At 46.4% G+C, this 17,507-nt stretch overlaps 1 protein-coding gene across 4 annotated transcripts in view; it reads right to left on the reverse strand.

The window, feature by feature from the left end:
• Window positions 1-17,507, reverse strand: part of enox1 (ecto-NOX disulfide-thiol exchanger 1) — a 69,823-nt gene that overhangs the window by 48,707 nt on the left and 3,609 nt on the right. The gene's annotated exons all lie outside the window — the stretch shown is intronic.

Below are 17,507 nucleotides of genomic sequence, written 5' to 3' on the forward strand. Positions count from 1 at the left end.
TTTCATACATGCTTTGCGATGTTCAGCAAGCAGCCCGGCAGCATGTGTCTGGACACACCCAGGTCGTTTCCCTCAGCCACTGTTTCTCACTGTAACGTGCACCATGCTGTATGTCAAAGGTGGCGTGTGCTTCGAAAATGGCTTACATACAAATCCACCTGTAAACATGTCACAGACTTACAGTTGCTCAGACCAGACTCCAGCACCAGAAACATATCTGGCTCCGAGTGAAACCTCCCAACAACTGCTGGATGGATTCTGGTTCAAACATTTACAGTGCCTTGTGAAAGTATTCGGCCCCCTTGAACTTTGCGACCTTTTGCCACATTTCAGGCTTCAAACATAAAGATATACTTTTTGTGAAGAATCAACAACAAGTGGGACACAATCATGAAGTGGAACGAAATTTATTGGATATTTCAAACTTTTTTAACAAATAAAAAACTGAAAAATTGGGCGTGCAAAATTATTCAGCCCCTTTACTTTCAGTGCAGCAAACTCTCTCCAGAAGTTCAGTGAGGATCTCTGAATGATCCAATGTTGACCTAAATGACTAATGATGATAAACAGAATCCACCTGTGTGTAATCAAGTCTCAGTATAAATGCACCTGCACTGTGATAGTCTCAGAGCTCCGTTTAAAGCGCAGAGAGCATCATGAAGAACAAAGAACACACCAGGCAGGTCCGAGATACTGTTGTGGAGAAGTTTAAAGCCGGATTTGGATACAAAAAGAGTTCCCAAGCTTTAAACATCCCAAGGAGCACCGGGCAAGCGATAATATTGAAATGGAAGGAGTATCAGACCACTGCAAAGCTACCAAGACCTGGCCGGCCCTCTAAACTTTCAGCTCATACAAGGAGAAGACTGATCAGAGAGGCAGCCAAGAGGCCCATGATCACTCTGGATGAACTGCAGAGATCTACAGCGGAGGTGGGAGACTCTGTCCATAGGACAACAATCAGTCGTATACTGCACAAATCTGGCCTTTATGAAAGAGTGGCAAGAAGAAAGCCATTTCTTAAAGATATCCATAAAAAGTGTCGTTTAAAGTTTGCCACAAGCCACCTGAGAGACACACCAAACATGTGGAAGAAGGTGCTCTGGTCAGATGAAACCAAAATCGAACTTTTTGGCAACAATGCAAAACGTTATGTTTGGCGTAAAAGCAACACAGCTCATCACCCTGAACACACCATCCCCACTGTCAAACAGGGTGGTGGCAGCATCATGGTTTGGGCCTGCTCTTCTTCAGCAGGGACAGGGAAGATGGTTAAAATTGATGGGAAGAGGGATGGAGCCAAATACAGGACCATTCTGGAAGGAAACCTGATGGAGTCTGCAAAAGACCTGAGACTTTGCAAGGAGGAATGGGCAAATATTTCAGTCTCTCGATGTGCAAAACTGATAGAGACATACCCCAAGTGACTTACAGCTGTAATCGCAGCAAAAGGTGGCGCTACAAAGTATTAACTTAAGGGGGCTGAATAATTTTGCACGCCCAATTTTTCAGTTTTTTATTTGTTAAAAAAGTTTGAAATATCCAATAAATTTCGTTCCACTTCATGATTGTGTCCCACTTGTTGTTGATTCTTCACAAAAAATTACAGTTTTATATCTTTATGTTTGAAGCCCGAAATGTGGCAAAAGGTCGCAAAGTTCAAGGGGGCCGAATACTTTCGCAAGGCACTGTATGTTCCCCCAGGCTGAACCGTGAGGGGTGATCCTCTGACTGCAGCAGGTCACCACGTTAATCTGTCCAGCACTTTGTATTAGGACCAAATGTCTGCAAAACTACTGACACCTCCGTGGTTTATGTTTGCACATTATTTGCAGTTTGTGCTGAAATCTATGAGTAACACTAACATAAACGATGGTGATTGTTAGGTATTTTTAGTCAGATGGATATTGGTTAGATACTTTATGTATTAGAGTAGACAGGATGTGTAGCTTAGGCTGTTAAATGTTTAGTCATTTTCATGAGTTTGTGCAGGATGCTTATGGTCAAGGATAACTAGATATAAAGTTAATGACTGTCAGCAGACAGGATGTTTAATGTTATTATTATGACGTGTATAACTGTAGCCATAGTATAATATTTTCTTATGTTTAATGCCATGACATGTCACTGGAGGTCATGTTAGAATGTTTTTTTAGTTACACACCACAATCAACAGACATTCACACATTGTTTTTCATCATGTTTTGGCTACTGCTCTGGCCAGCTACAGAGCTGTCCCTGGGAGACGCTGCGGCTTGGCGTCTCCTGTTAGTATGGGATTAGCCCGAAGGGATATAATGTATAGGCCTGTTGGGTTCAGGGTCTTTCATCTTTTAGCTGCCTGCGTGCATGTTGGGGGTGCAAGATACCTGAGCGTGTAATGTTAATTTTTACCTGTGTTCATTGAATAAATCAGCACTGTTTTGAAGCTACTTGGACTGCTTCGTCTCTCAGAGTTAGCATGGTAAAAAGAACCGATTGCAACAGTGAGCAGAGTTTTCCATGATGTGGAATGATTAAGAGATCCTGCTCTGTTGTGTTTTCAGCCACAGTGTGACGCTGAGCCTCGGGTCACAGTGAGACTAATCACAAGAGGCTGAGCTTGGAGCAGAAAGTTTACAAATTCTTATTTAGTTTGTGTAAATCTTCAGGCAGTTCTCGTTTCCTTGTTCTCTCCTGACAGGCACGATGAACGCTGAAAACAAAGCACCGCTGAGGCAGCGTGAAAATGACCGCATTTACCAGAAACTCACCTGAACAGCAGGTGAGCTGTTATCCCTCCGTCTCTGTCACTGCCTTTCTTCTTAAAACTCGGCTCCTCTCTGTGTGTCGATCACCTCAACACTCAGACTGATTTGTTATGCAAATGACTGCATAAATCTGCATATCACTTAACAACAGCATCTCTGTGCAACAGTCTTAGAGGAAAACACTTCATGAGGTTTCGACTTCATCTTATGAGGGCTGTAATAGTTCAGGGGATATGACCGTATTATGTCACATGTTTAGTCTTATCAAAGAATCAGTCTGTGCAGCCAGAGCCAGGTTTAACTTCAGACTTCATGCTGTAGTCAAGTTTGTGATAGCAGCAGAATCCTGACAAGAACAGAGAGAAACCAAACGCAATACAGAACAATACACAACTCAGCGATACAAATCAGGAAATGCCTACTGTACCCAGGACTTAGACACTATCATTAAAATGAACAAAGAGAACTAATGTGTAGTCAACTCTGAGACAAAGTGAGTGTAGGGGAGCAGATCAGAACATTTCTGTGACCTGTCTGAACTGAGGGGGCACAGAATTGTTTTATGCAGTAAAGATAATTCAGATAAAAGCATTTAAAAATACAACAGTGAGCCAAAACACTGCGAGCACTCAGATTAAGTGAGGAACATGACCTCATAACAACAGGTCCAAGACATGGTCCCACCTGCGGGACGCTACTGTAGCCGTGTTTTGGTCTGTACAGGCCTCAGTCTCCACACACCCCTGACACGTCACACACACACGAAACACTCGGCAGCTGTCATGTTAGCAAACAACAACGGAGGCGCTCCACTAACAACTCTACACCACTGGCACAGATCCCATCCAAAAACCTGCGTAGTTGTGTTTGTGACTGCCACCAGTATTTTTTCTGTGGGCTACTGACACCGTGGCCCTGACGACAACAGGCCGACAGCCACAGACCAGTGTGTCTCCGTGTCCTGTTCATATGATCTGGGTGTTGGCCTATACAGGAGCTCAATGATGCACAAAACTCATTTTGGGGCCAGAACTCTGACACAGAACTGGTTCAACTGGAGCCTGATATTTTCTTCTTTACGTCAAAAACTGCACATTTTTACGTCTTTAACAGCTGGTTTTTAAATTAAACAAAAAATTGAACATGAGATGTCAAACTGACCATACTTCAACGTTTGCTAACATTAGCTGATTATTTTTATTGATCTTGTGATGCTGATGTTACCCATACTGGCTGACCACAGACATCCACCGCGATCAGCACGCAGTGGAAAATGTTCTAAAATCAGTCCGATGGTCCCACAGTCAGCTCCTACACAAGGCAGAACCTCCCTCCACAAATCACAGACGGTCTTCTACATGACTGGAGGAGAACAGAGAAAACAACAGACCTGGAAACATGTTAAAGCTGCTTGTCGGTGCAGATGGTTTGGCTGGATGCTAAATACAAGACAGAACTGCTGTGCTTTCAAAAATAAAGCGCTGGGTCTCTGCAGACAAGCCTCTCTTCATCACACACACACACACACACACACACACACACACACCAGCTACCGCCTTCTGAAACAAAAACACTTATTTATGTGTCTCTGCATGCATTTTCTTTGTTTGGCCCTCTGCTTTGCATTGTCTTAGTATTGATCAATCACCAGCGTGCTGAACAGCACAGTGAGTGGGGAGGGCTGGGCGGCAGCGGCTGGGGCGCTGTACCCACATCCCACCTATTGGCACCATCGTTGTTCCAGCGAGCCCTCGTATAAATCACTGTTAATGACACCAGGACGGAGAGAGGGAATCCAGCAGGCGGGAGAGGAGGGGGGAGTGCGCTGACTAAAGACTTTGCTCAGGATGTTGCTTCTGTGGTCTATACAGGAATGTCACCCGTCTACAGAGAGACTGGGGGAAGCAGCAGCAGAAGAGGGTTTTCTGGTCGTGATGGCGGCTCTGTGCAGTCACATTTGTTTAACTGGGAAATCTCAGTGAGACTAGAAATTTCTTTGTCCAAGAGACCCAGAGGAGGTCACAGCTATAGATGTTATTACTGATCAATTACACTGATTATTGATTCATTCTTAATTAATCCACAAATTATTTTGTCTGTAAAATGTCACAAACTATGAAAAGTCTCTGCTACGGTTTCTCCCAGCCACAGATGTCTGGTTTTCTCTGACCAAGAGTCCAAAACCCTGACATGCTGTCCACTGATTTCAGAGCTGCGGCTCTTGCAGCTCGGAGGAACATGAAACTTTTGTGATTCCAAGATCAGAGTGAAACAGAACAGAAAAGTTTTTCTTGTCAGATTCAACTATGAAGCATCACAAATTCCTTAAATGGCAGCGTCTCCATGGCAACGGTGGCCGGGGTTCATGGGTACTGTAGTCTGTCAACATGACAGACAAAACAAAGCTGAAATGACTAAAACTGGGGACTAAACAAGTACAAGAAAAACAGAAATGTCCACTTCAGACATCTACTCCTTAGCTTAGCATTGAGGCCGGAACCCTATGATTTGAAGTGATGTGCACAGAGAGGTTGGTTTGCTTTGTAATTGGCAATTCAGCCAGCCTGCTGCTCTGGCAACTAATCTCAGCTCAAACTTAGGAAAGAAGGCAAATATGATATTGTATTTCCAAAAGTGTCTCATTGTTTGTATATATCCACGTGACCAGCTGTCAAATCCAACTTTACACCCAACACCAGAAGGTGTGGCTGCTGTTCTCAAGTGAACGCAGCATCTACTTCAATCATGTCCAATTCCCGCTCACTTACATAATCCATATGGACAAGTATACAAAGCCATCACCTTCAGATAACCAGCTCAAACTGAATCATACAATAAGCCATCAGACACTTATTACTCTGCTGATTATCCCTGGGTGCTCAGAAGGAAACCCTCCTGAATAAGAACAAAGATTTCACAGCAGCTCCGTCACCACCCCCCTCACTCGCAACATGGAGACGTCCACAGGCAGGACTCCCATAGGACGTACATGGAGACTCTCTCCAATAAAGAGGATTATAGATTTTTCTCTGTGCACCCAAGTGTTTCCAATGAAATAACGGCCTCCTCCTGCCCAAGTCATTAAAATTTAAACCATCCCCCGTTTCAGCTGAATATCACTGTCCTGCTCTGAATGCATCACAGTCTGGGTGTGGAAAAATAACCCACCACACTCAGTGTGCGTGTGTGTCTGTGGCCCTGCAGGCTCAGGGGCTGCACACACACACACACACACACACAAACACACAGTCCTGGAATGGAGTGAGATCAGTGTCACATCCACATTCCTCTCCTGCTGACAGAGGAAACATGCAGATATTTGTGTTGGGGCAGCACCTCAACGACGCTGCATGCAAACACAGGTTCTTTCACACACAGTCACAAATGTTTTAAATGTGCAACACTGAAAAATCACGTTTTAAACAAAAATTTAAACACTCTGTAGTAGGTGTTAAAACAACGCGTGCAATTTGGGACTGCAGCAGCAGAGCGTTACTGAGCGTTACTGATGACTGTGCTGATGAGGTTTTTCCGTTAATGAAACCCCCATCACAACATCCCAGAGCCCGGCACCACACCGTCAGGTGTCATTTTGTCCAACCAGCAGTTCAAAACCCCAAACGATTCAGGTTACAGTCACAAGATGAAGGAAACAGGAACGTCTTCAAAAAGAGACTCAAAGTGATTGAGTATCAAAACAGCTGCAGAGTAAACACCTGCCAATCATCTGACAGATCAACTAGCTGCTGCAGCTCTACTGTGAACAACAGCCACTTCATCCTGAGAAGCACAGAACAGTGATTGTTGAACTTCATCCTGAGAAGAACAGAACAGTGATTGTTGACTCCAAACTAAATATTTCCGCTGACCAAAACCTTGTTAAAACATGGACAAATAGAATTACGGGATAATGTATGATCTTTTCTGTGAAAGCCACACATGGCCTCTCCTGCACTAATCCAGTTGTGAGTGACAATGTCCTGTAGCTAACGGACTCGTTGGACAACTTTTAATCCAATAGCTTGTCGTCAGCTTGACGGAGAGGTTTGCTGTGTCTGATGTGTCTAATCCAAACCTACGCTTCAGTCATAAACTACACTGCAGACAGAGCCAGAGCTGAATCAGCAGCTGCAGGCTGTGTTTTCACATATTCTCCAATTAAAATGATGGCAGAAGTCTCAGCAGGAGGAGCTGCAGAGATTTCGGGACGAGGCTCTGGGCTGTTAAGAGCTGCCAGGAACCCAGGCTACAAGGTCGATGGCCATGTCTACAAAGTTTTAGTTATAATCACTGAAACCACTGTTATAGAGTAGTAAAGGCTGTGCAAAATATTCCGTCACTATACAGATGATTACACCATGCAAGAACCTTCAGCCCCTGGACCCCTGACAATATTGACAAGTCATGGTTTTAACACCGTCTTTCAGAACATATGAGACTGTATGAATCTCACCTCGTCGTGGTGCACAGACTGTGTTTTGTTACCGTCACTCACATGCCACAACACCACAGCTTTCACAGGTCGGTTCAGTAACAGATGTTTCCACTGTCAGGAAATTCTCAGCAGCTCTGGAGCTGAGGACAAATCATCTTGAAAATGACTGAGTGGCCTTGATTTCTGGTTAAATGACGGCAGCCAAACATTTTCTGGTTCCGCCTGCATCCTTGGATCAGCACTCTGGAACCTCTGGAAGCTGCTTTAGCTGCAGTGTGACTCGGGCAGCACTTATCTCTTTGACCAGTCCACAGGTAAAACATGAGGCTGCATGAAGCTCCTCACAAGTGCGGTATCCTCATGCCAAGACTGACCTGTTAACTGTGCAGCAGAGTCATGACCCACTCCAACGAGCTGCACCTTACAGTGTGCACACTGGTCCACTGAGGCACATTAACAGTGTCTCATTTCAGCATCATTCTATTATTTCTGCAACTTTGCTCCAAATATTAGGTTTGCTCTTGGTGATGTAATCACCCAAGTGGCTGTGAATGGGAGAAATCTTATTTTCCCCTGGACACCACTGCGCTGACGACAGGTCAAAAGGCCTGTGCTGTTTAATCCAAGCACAAGGTGTGAAGGACTATTGATCGGTCCAGTCAGATCTCACACACACACACACACACACACACACACACACACACACACACACACACACACACACACACACACACACACACACACACTACATACTGTTCCTCGCCTGTTGCTAAGCAACCTGATAACTCAAAGACCTGTAGGAAAAGGGAACATGCTCTGACAACACTTCTCCTCCTCTTCGTCGTTGCTCGTCAGTGTGAAAGTTCATCAGTTCAAATGAGAGAGCGTTGATGAGGAACATCTGTGTTGCAGATGTTTGTGGCGTCAGTGGTTCTGGAGATATTGGTTTGACTCACCTGACTCCACTGAGAGCCGCTCCTCAACATGCAGCACTGACCAGTCTGCTGTAAACACAACAGTCACAGAAACCTTATGCCAAATTATTTGTGCTCTTTATTAATTAAGTGCTGTGTTTACATTTCCTGGAAACCTGCCTGAAAGCTGGGATTAAGCATCGAGCAGGTGCTTAACACCTACAACAACACACTGTCCGTTTCTCCCAACCAGTGGTACCAAATTACTTCAGCCATTTTTGGAACTATCCCAGAATGTGGGACATCTGGTGACCCCAAGCAGTGTGAGCGCTGTAGAGAAGGAAGACCATTTCTTAACTGAACGAGAGAAATTGCACAGCTCAGCAATACATGAGCCTCCGTGGTTTCTATTTTTTCTCTGTTCTGGAGATCATTGTTGTCATGGAAGTGGAAGCAAAAAACCACAGAGCTCTAACCACACGCAGAGAGAGATTTTAACCCCGTCCTTCCCTGACAGAACTGTGCAGCCTGTGCACAGCCCACACAGACTAAACACAGACTGGTTCGCCTCACACAGGAATCAGACTCCACCACTTTTTGCTGACTTTATTTTGTTGTGGATTTATAACCCACAGTGACCCAGTGATGAGCAGCGCCTGGAGTTCTGCCCACAGAGCTCAGGTGTTGCCCCACCTGACGTGAGACCATTTGTTCACATGCAGAAGGCTGCGACCGCTGCCGTCCACTGTGACTGAGACCTGGCTGTGCAGCCTGCAGCCCCGCGGAGCTCGACACATCCAAAAAGCCTCACTACAGGGGAAAGCTGAGGAACGCTCCACTTTATTCAAATGTCCTCTGATGTGGTGCAAGCGACAGCCAGACGAGAGCCATCATCTCAACTCCAGTGGAAACCAATGCACAGAGATGTTTGCTGTGAAAGAATTTTACTCTAAGTGGAGGGAAAACGTTTTTTGCAGTTTTCAGCTTCCTGGTTCTCTACCCTGTGTCACTGGCACATAAAAAAAGGTGGATTCATAAGAACACAACCAGACCGTGAGTGTGACGGCACCATCAGAGATCTGGTCCAGCAGCTTCGTCTTTCACTCACAGTGGCTTCTGTCCAGCCACTCGACATAAAGCCAAAAACTGTCGCAGCGTTCTGCTCTTGATTCCAGGTGCGCACAGCTAAACACAGTGTGTTCCAGATATGTAAAAAAGGTGCCTGCACCCCACCAAAACAAGAGTATGTTTACTACTCGTCATCGGTGTGTGAATGTGTGTGTGAATGGGTGAATGGTGTATGATCTCCTGTAAAGCGCTTTGGTCAGTGTAACACACTGTGAGAAAGCGCTATATAAATACAGTCCATTTACCATTTACCATTTACATGTGACAAGTGAAAAAATATAAATAAAAATAGAGATTTCGGTTAAAGGACCATGATGAGCACAGTCTACAGACTCTACAGACAAAATACAGATTCTACAGACAAAATACTCACCCAGTCTGTCAGTAAAAACCCGTCAGGGCAAAGGAGGCCACGAACACCAGGTGGACTCATTAGACAATGAGGTTTTCTCTTTGTCATGATTGAGTGTAGATGAGGGGAAATGTCACTTTGATCCATTTAAGACTGAACCCAGAAGCCAGTGCAGAGTGCAGGGCTCTGAACTCTGTGACGTGGCTGGCTGATATATGAAAGGACACTCTGTTTGTCTTGAACACAAATACAGTACCACATATGAACAGAGAGAGCTGCCACTGACTTATCCATGCTCCACATAGCACAGACAGCAGAGCCAGACCGGGAACAAAATATGTGGCCTGAGTAACCTTTGCGTTCTGTCTCTCCATCCCCTGCAGCTACTCTCTTCCTCAGCTGTAAAGGCTGAGAGAAGAGCTCTGACATCGTAGCAGCACGACCAAGGTTTCCTGTGCTGCACAAAACAACAGTGCAGCTATGAGCATGCATATTTAAAGTGCAGAGCACCAGGTCTGACACACAAACAGGATGGTACTGTGCCAGGTTTCAAGTTTGTTCCTAGTCCAAACCACTTCTAAAGGTAAGGAGAACCCAGATGTCCACGTGCCTCTAAAGACATGAGCATGTTTACCTGTGGAAAAGCTAATGTCATTAAATAAAAGCTGCAGTTTTCAGGACAAGCTCTGGTAGTTTTCAAATAAGGGGAGGAGCTGCATGGTTCTAGCTCAGTATGGCTCAGACAACTTCACTTTCCATCAGCTGCAGAGCCAGGAAGTTGCCATGAGACCCAAAGAAACAAACTGGATGTGTTCAGCTGTAACGAAGAGCTGTGAAGTGCCACAGATCAGAGGAGGCTGTGTGGAAAATGAAGAAAGCCAATGAGCCGGCAGCGTGAGGTGAGTACAGGGAAACATCCCAGTGAGCAGCTGAGCTGTGGGAGGCTGAACTGTGAGATGTGGCTGCAGGGCCCAGGAATCTGTCCACGAGCAGCCCTCAGTGAAGCCATCGGAGCAGAAGACTCAGCAGCCATTACTGCCACACACAAACAGCCCAAACACACTGGACATGCATACACAGAGCTGCCTCCTTCTGTCCTGCCCAGTCTGGAAGCCCCTGACTGTTTCGTGCACGTCCAGGTGAAGCCGGGTGACTATGGGATCTCTCTGGAGGTGACCTCTGTTTACGCTGACAAAAAGAGATGAATGAAGAATAACCTAAGAAGAACCTTCCGCATCTGGATCATGCGGGGGTGACGCAGGGTGCTGAGAGGCCAAACATAACTCACAGTGTCAGTGTGGTGTTACTGGCATGAAGCCCTCAGTGCAGACCATTAATTTAATCTCTAATCAGAAAACGAGGTGAGAGGCTCCATTTTCAAATTTTGCTGCAATGAAATTAAATTAGATTAAAAAGTTGATGCTGAATGTGAAAGGACGGTCCCTCAGGGCAACATATCAGCCAATCATGTGTCTCGATGAGCCGGCCCTGTTGAAAGAGGAGCTCGGCCCAAATTGGCCCTGGCAGAAGCAGGGTTGAGGCTGAGTCAGCACTAGGAACAGGTGGAAACAGAGCTGTGCCTGCCCAGCTGGACCCTGCTGGTGGAAAAGTACCATGTGATCTGGTTACAGACGCAGATTGTTTTGACATGTAGTATTTTCCTGTCTAGCTTCATGCCGTCGGTCACAGCTGCCTATAATTTGCAGTTGAGATGCATTTTGTTTTGATTCACCAGGTCTGATTCTGCTTTAGTTTGTAGACATCAGAAGAATCACAGAAGTTGGTGTCTGTAGGAGAAAGGCATTAAACCTCCCTTCACAGGTTGTCCATACTTAGCCCCGTGTGGAGGAAGGCCACAGGATTTTTAGAACCACGGAAATATCCACATCTTTAGGTCGCTGTGTTCTAGAAGAGGTCTAGAAGAGTAAAAATGGTCTCTGTTTTAAAGCATGGTGCTGATGACTGTGGTGGTTTGTACATGAAGGCTGGCAGACAGGCAGCCAGGTGTAGAAACCAGGGCAGCTGCAGTGTGTTCATTAGGGCAGAGCAGCAGACAGACAGAGGCTGTATAATGGAGGGTTTGGCAGGCTGCAGCAGATTGTTCTCTCTACTGGGTTGTGCTGCCGGACGGAGCAGTGATCTGTCCTCTCTGTCCAGAGCAGACTGCTCTTTAATAAAAGCTCATCTATCAGTGCTCTCCATGGTCTCGCGGCCGTCACACTGATGCCACTGCTGTTGCAGGGGAGCTGGGGCATGTGGCAGAAAGATGCAGGTGCACTAAAAACAACAGGGAGACGCAGCGACCTGAGCACCACAGCCAGGCCTATGACACATGGGGTGTTTAAACCACTATGATCTGCATCAAACGTCATGCACGCAGAACAGTTCAGTCTGAGTACACACACACACGATACACACATTTTTAGATTCGATGTGAATGGCGTTCTCTGAGGATACTGTTACAGTAGCTCTCTCACTCAGGCATAAACAAATGATGCACCTCAAAACTGCCCTCTATCTGCCCGCCCCAACCAGTCAAGGCAGATGCCTGCCCACCAGGAATTAGGAAATTCATACAGTCACTTTATTACACTGCCAATTAATCCTGGTCCCATTTTATTGTTTGTTCATTATTGCAGAAGCGATTTTCCTTTGTCACTAGAAAAACCTGCATCTCTGTCCTCCAGACCTTCAAATGGAAGCTCCCTGCAATAACCTGATGCAGGGAGCTGATGCGGTCTTGGTCTCATGTCCTGAATGGAAACAGACCTTGACCACTGAGCCAGCTAGAGGCACAGTGGATTTTTGAAGGCGCAGATCAACACATTTTCCTTTCATTCAGTACTACTTCACTGGAGGATGTGTGCGGCAGGAGAAACTGCACTGCTGGATCAGCCTGAGTCTGTGCAGCTGGATTCTGCAGGTCGCCCTGCGTCTGTGTCTCTGCCTGGTGAACACAAGCTTCCAGCTGCAGCCGTGCACAGTAGCATTAGGAGAGCGCACACACATGGAAGCAGCACTTCCAGGACCACAGTGAAGACACAGCTGCTCAGCACATTGTTAGAACTGGAGCTGGCTCACTCAGTCCACGCAGTCTGGAAACGGCACCATCTCCAGGAGTCCGACACGACCGGCCTCACAGAGGCAGACCACAGTCTAATGGCCGGACCAGATCAGTGTGCCTCCCAGCAGCAGCTACATGAGATGAAGGATCACTCCCCCCGATCCAGCACGTGCACATGATTTGGTTCGGTTGTGCCCATTTAGAAACACAAAGCAGAGATGAGAGGAGAGCAGATGCTCAAAGACCAGGAACTAAACCCCATTCACATCAGGCCTCTTCAGCATCTGTCCAGTATGGATTCTAGTCCTCTCAGTGGGCAGGCTGAGAGCCATGCAGACAAGGTCAGCTCTGTGGTCCGCCCACGGAAAAAAGAATTTTCAAAAGCTCAAACAGACTGTGCCCGGGGTGGGAATCTTTCTCAGAATGGTATGAGCTCTACTGAGGCAGCGGGTGCTATACAGGGTAGAGGGCAGCCAATAATCTTCTGGGCAGTGTTGATGACCCACTGGAGCGCTTTCCTCTCTGCAGCTTTGCAGCTGGAGAACCACACACAGAGACAGTACGTTAGTATGCTCTCTATGGAGCAGCCATAGAAGGTCACATGCAGTTTTTGTGACAAGTAAATATTGGCAGGTTTTCTTAATTTTCTGTGACACTAAATTAAATGGTTCCAGCTGCTCAGAGGCGAGGATTTATGGACTGTCTTTGATTTGCAGTATAAAATGAGTGATGAACACCACGTGTTTCTATCTGTAGGCAAAGTTGTGACAATTAGCTATTTTTTTTTGATGAGTCACTTTCCTGACATTTAATGGTTGCGGCTTCTTTAATGTTCTTTTTTTTTTAATTTTCTTACATTTGTAAATACAAGAATTCAGATTCTAGGTAAACATTGTTTTTTTGTTGTTGTTTTATATTTTAGTTTATTTTCTGTGATATTTAAACATCTTTGGGTTTGGAGTTTTGGAAACTTGTGACATTTCCTAGACCAAGTGATGATTTGCACACTAAGACACATAGGGATTAAAAATGATGCTCAGTTGCAGCCTGATATAATTTTGTGTCGCTGCCTCTCAGACAGACAGGAAGTAAAGCCTATTTCCTGCCGCTCTGCTCTGCAGTCCGGCACAAACCAGATTTGATTGATGTGCAACCAGAAAAGGACCCCGACACACACACACACACACACACACAGACACACACACAGCAGCCACTGTGTGAATTAAACAGTTCAGTCACTGCAGCTCAGCTTCCTCCATCACACTGATGGCACACTCTGCTTTGATGTGTGTGTGTGTGTGTCTGCATCACAGCCCTGAACTGACCGTCTGGTCACTGATCTACACAAAATAAACAAGGAAGCAAGTCGGTTACCAAACATCAGTGGAGCGCCCCAGTCACCCAGGTCATGATCCGGACAGCAGCTGGCAGCTGGACTCGCTCCAGGTATTTACCCCACAGAGACTAAACACCTAGACTCCACCAGTCTGGAACCTCGAGTGAGTCCAGGTGCCATCTACAACACCTCTGCACACATATCATCTAACTGTGTCAGACATCTGCTTGTTGCAGATTTTCTCTGACTCATGGCACAGCAGACTGGATGCTTTGGACCGGTGTGACCAGTGTGACTGGACTTATCTTAAGTAGGACGATTCCATACTGGTGCTGAAATGGAGAAGTAGTCCTGGATTACGATGGTAAAAGGAGAACAATGAGTCAACTGCTTTGAGATTTTAAATCACAGAAGAGAAAAGAAGAAAATGCCAAAGCAGAAAGCCTGAAACAAGCAAAACAACCCAGCTGAGGAGCATTGATCTGATGAAGGGAGGAGATGTTCCGGGACTCTCGGAAACAAACAGGCAAATCAGAGACGTCCACAGGGAAACTGGGGAGGACGTGAAATCTTTAAGACCAAAGTGTTTATAAGAAGCTGGATTTGAACATCGGGAGATGCTGTGAATTTGTTTCCTCTGTGGCAGCACAACCCCCGAGATCAGCCTTCAGTTACTGTAACAAACTCACTACCACCAGGCTGGAAACACCCACTAGCCTAGCCACATCCAGGCTACAAACCACCCATAATGCAACACTGTCCGCTCTCCGTTGTCAGCGCCCTCGAGCTTTTCAAACCAAGTTTTTACTGAAAATATCATCTTATATTTAGCCAAGACAGTAACAGAGTGAATGGACGGAACACAGACCACATGCACACACCGCTCCGGTTCAACCTCGTTTACCTTTGTCTGGGTGACCCAGAGCTTCTCCCACTTCTAAACCAGGGCCAAATGAAAAGGCGCCTTTTAGGCCCTCTCACCAGGAGCCAGGCTCCCACAGTCTGGCGAAGCCCTGGCACACAAACGCAGACAGTCACACATAAGCTCCAGGGTCCTCTCCTCTCCTGTGAATAAACCCTGTGGTGGTGGAACAGCCTAATGCTCCCAATGCACCTCCAAATACCACCACAATTAGTGCCAGTTGTGCCCATTGAGTGCTGCAGTGTGGGGTCAGTTAGCACCTGTGAGGTGGCGTGGCAGTCTGCAAAGTCACAAAGAGGATGGATAATCGCATTAGAGAAGCCACCAGGCTGCTTGTGCCTCAAGGGGCAATGAGATGCCTGAAACAGTCATAACAGGAGGAGGCTGATGAGGTTTCCAGGAAAGGACCCTGTGCTGAAATCTCTCCTGTGGAAACTTATCAGCCGCCTTCCCCTATCCACTGGGCAGTCCTCCCATGACCACAAGGCCGAGCGGTGGCATGCTGCGCTGCAGTCACACCATCACATCAGCTCATAACATGCCGGCAGCTGTTTGCCTCACGAGTGGTGTGTGTGTGTGTCCGCTGGCTCGTTGGACTCACTGCTGTAATGCCACTCATTACTTCAGCCTGTCACATATGCAAGAGGACAGGCTGATTCACTCAGCCCACCCTATGCCAGCTTCTTGTTGATTAACACACTATTACAGTAGAGCTGAGACTGATCATCCAGCAGCTGATCGAGACGTGTGAGGTCATCACCCTGAGGTGGAGGAGAGAGCCATGAGCATTTTTACTATGCTTTGACATAAACAACCAAATAGCAGGAAGATTAATCCTTAATAAAACTGATCAGCCTGCTGATGTCTGCTGGGGTCACCAGAAGCTTGTCACGTTTAATAGACTAAACAATGAATCACACTGTGTGGCAGATAAAAACAATTAGTAGCAGTGACTGAAACGTCACACTGGGCGCACTCCGTTTCAGGACAGCCCTGTGAGTCCACAGGAACTGGAGGTCATGTCGACTGACTGAAAATTAATCAGCGGCAGTTCCATCATTTTAATTGTTTAATTCTTAAAGTGAATTAACCAAGAAAAAGTGACAATAGTTCAGGGGCCTCTCACGTCACTGTTTGGTGCTTTTCTACATTTATTATAAATATTTGGAGCCGCTGGTCGACAAAACACAACAAACAGACAAGCAGCCGGGTGATTAATAAGAACAATAATCTGCAGATTAATCAGTAATGAAAGAGGCTGTTAGTTGCAGCTCTTGGCACATTCAGCCATATTCTCACGGTTACTACACGTGAGAGAAATGGTCCTACACACTTTGAAACATCTGTCGCCTGCAGTCACTCAGACCACAGCTGACTGGTGGGATCTCATTGTGAGGAGAATGACAAGACACCACAGCTGCTCCAGGAGAGACTTTAGCAAGTCCTCGGTGGCTGGAGCTCCTCCTCTCCAGGGGCGACCCGTCACCTGGAGCCAGGTCTGCTGTGCCCCGCACATCAGCTGGAGACCTGCTGGCTGGGATTTACAGGGCGTTTTCTTTGTGTTTTCCCTTAGACAAGGGTCCAAACTTTTGTCACATACACAAACATCACTGTACATGTAGTGCAAAACAACCACAAGGTCTCACAGCCCGTCCCTGTGTGTCATGAAGACTAAAGCCAGAGACTAATAGCTGCAGCAGACCTGACCCCATCTCCACCAGTTGCTCCTGTACTGAACTCTGCTTTAAGACACGTCACTGCCGCACCTGAGAAAAATCAGAGCAAAATGTGAAAGCGGATCTGGAAGCAGCAGTGAGAAACACCTGGGCTGACAGACAACACATCTGTTCTCTGGACAGCTCCTGGTGGAAACGTCCAGGCAGCCGCTGCTCCCTTTCAAACGTTACAGCATCAGTCGGTGCAGGTGGGAGGTCTGCACACAGACACCTGACTGAGAGATCGCAGCCGCTGCCAAATCCAGCGAGATGGTCATAAATTTAGCAACAGTAGCTGGATTGATTTAAAACGCCCCCTGTGAAGAAAGCCTGCCCATATGCTCCGTCTCTCACATTCCTGAAGACCAGCCCAGGCCAACGTCTGCTTCACTGGGACCCTTTTTATTACAGCGTTCTTTTTGTACACTAACTGCTAAATCATACAATACACACTCTCTGCAGTCAGTGAACTGGGTCTGGGCGCAGGTTTCAGAGGGTTTTGTGAGTTAACATCTCACTTTTAAAAAGCAAAGTGATAACAGCTAAGTATACGTCCTTTCTTTGCCCGTGTATTGATGGCATTCCTTATCACTGATGCCATGCACACAGAGCTAGCTAACAGGAGGCTGATAAACTGGTCTTGTTTCATTTTAAGACTCACAGGAAAAACATTCCTTTATCCTGCAGCTGTTTGTGGATCCACCTTCACTGACCCTAACTGACTGATAGGTGGGAGCGGCCTTCAGAAGATGGTTTCTCACTCAGGCACAGGCGGAGCTCAGAACATGTCGGCCATGCTGCTTCACTGCCATGTCAGTCCCATGTTGTTCCCATCATTTCATGTGGACGAGCATGGTGGGAATAGTCATACTGTCTGTTTCATGTGGACGA

This window comes from Monopterus albus, unplaced genomic scaffold (genome assembly GCF_001952655.1).
Source record: "Monopterus albus unplaced genomic scaffold, M_albus_1.0 scaffold239.1, whole genome shotgun sequence".
NCBI classification, from domain to species: domain Eukaryota; kingdom Metazoa; phylum Chordata; class Actinopteri; order Synbranchiformes; family Synbranchidae; genus Monopterus; species Monopterus albus.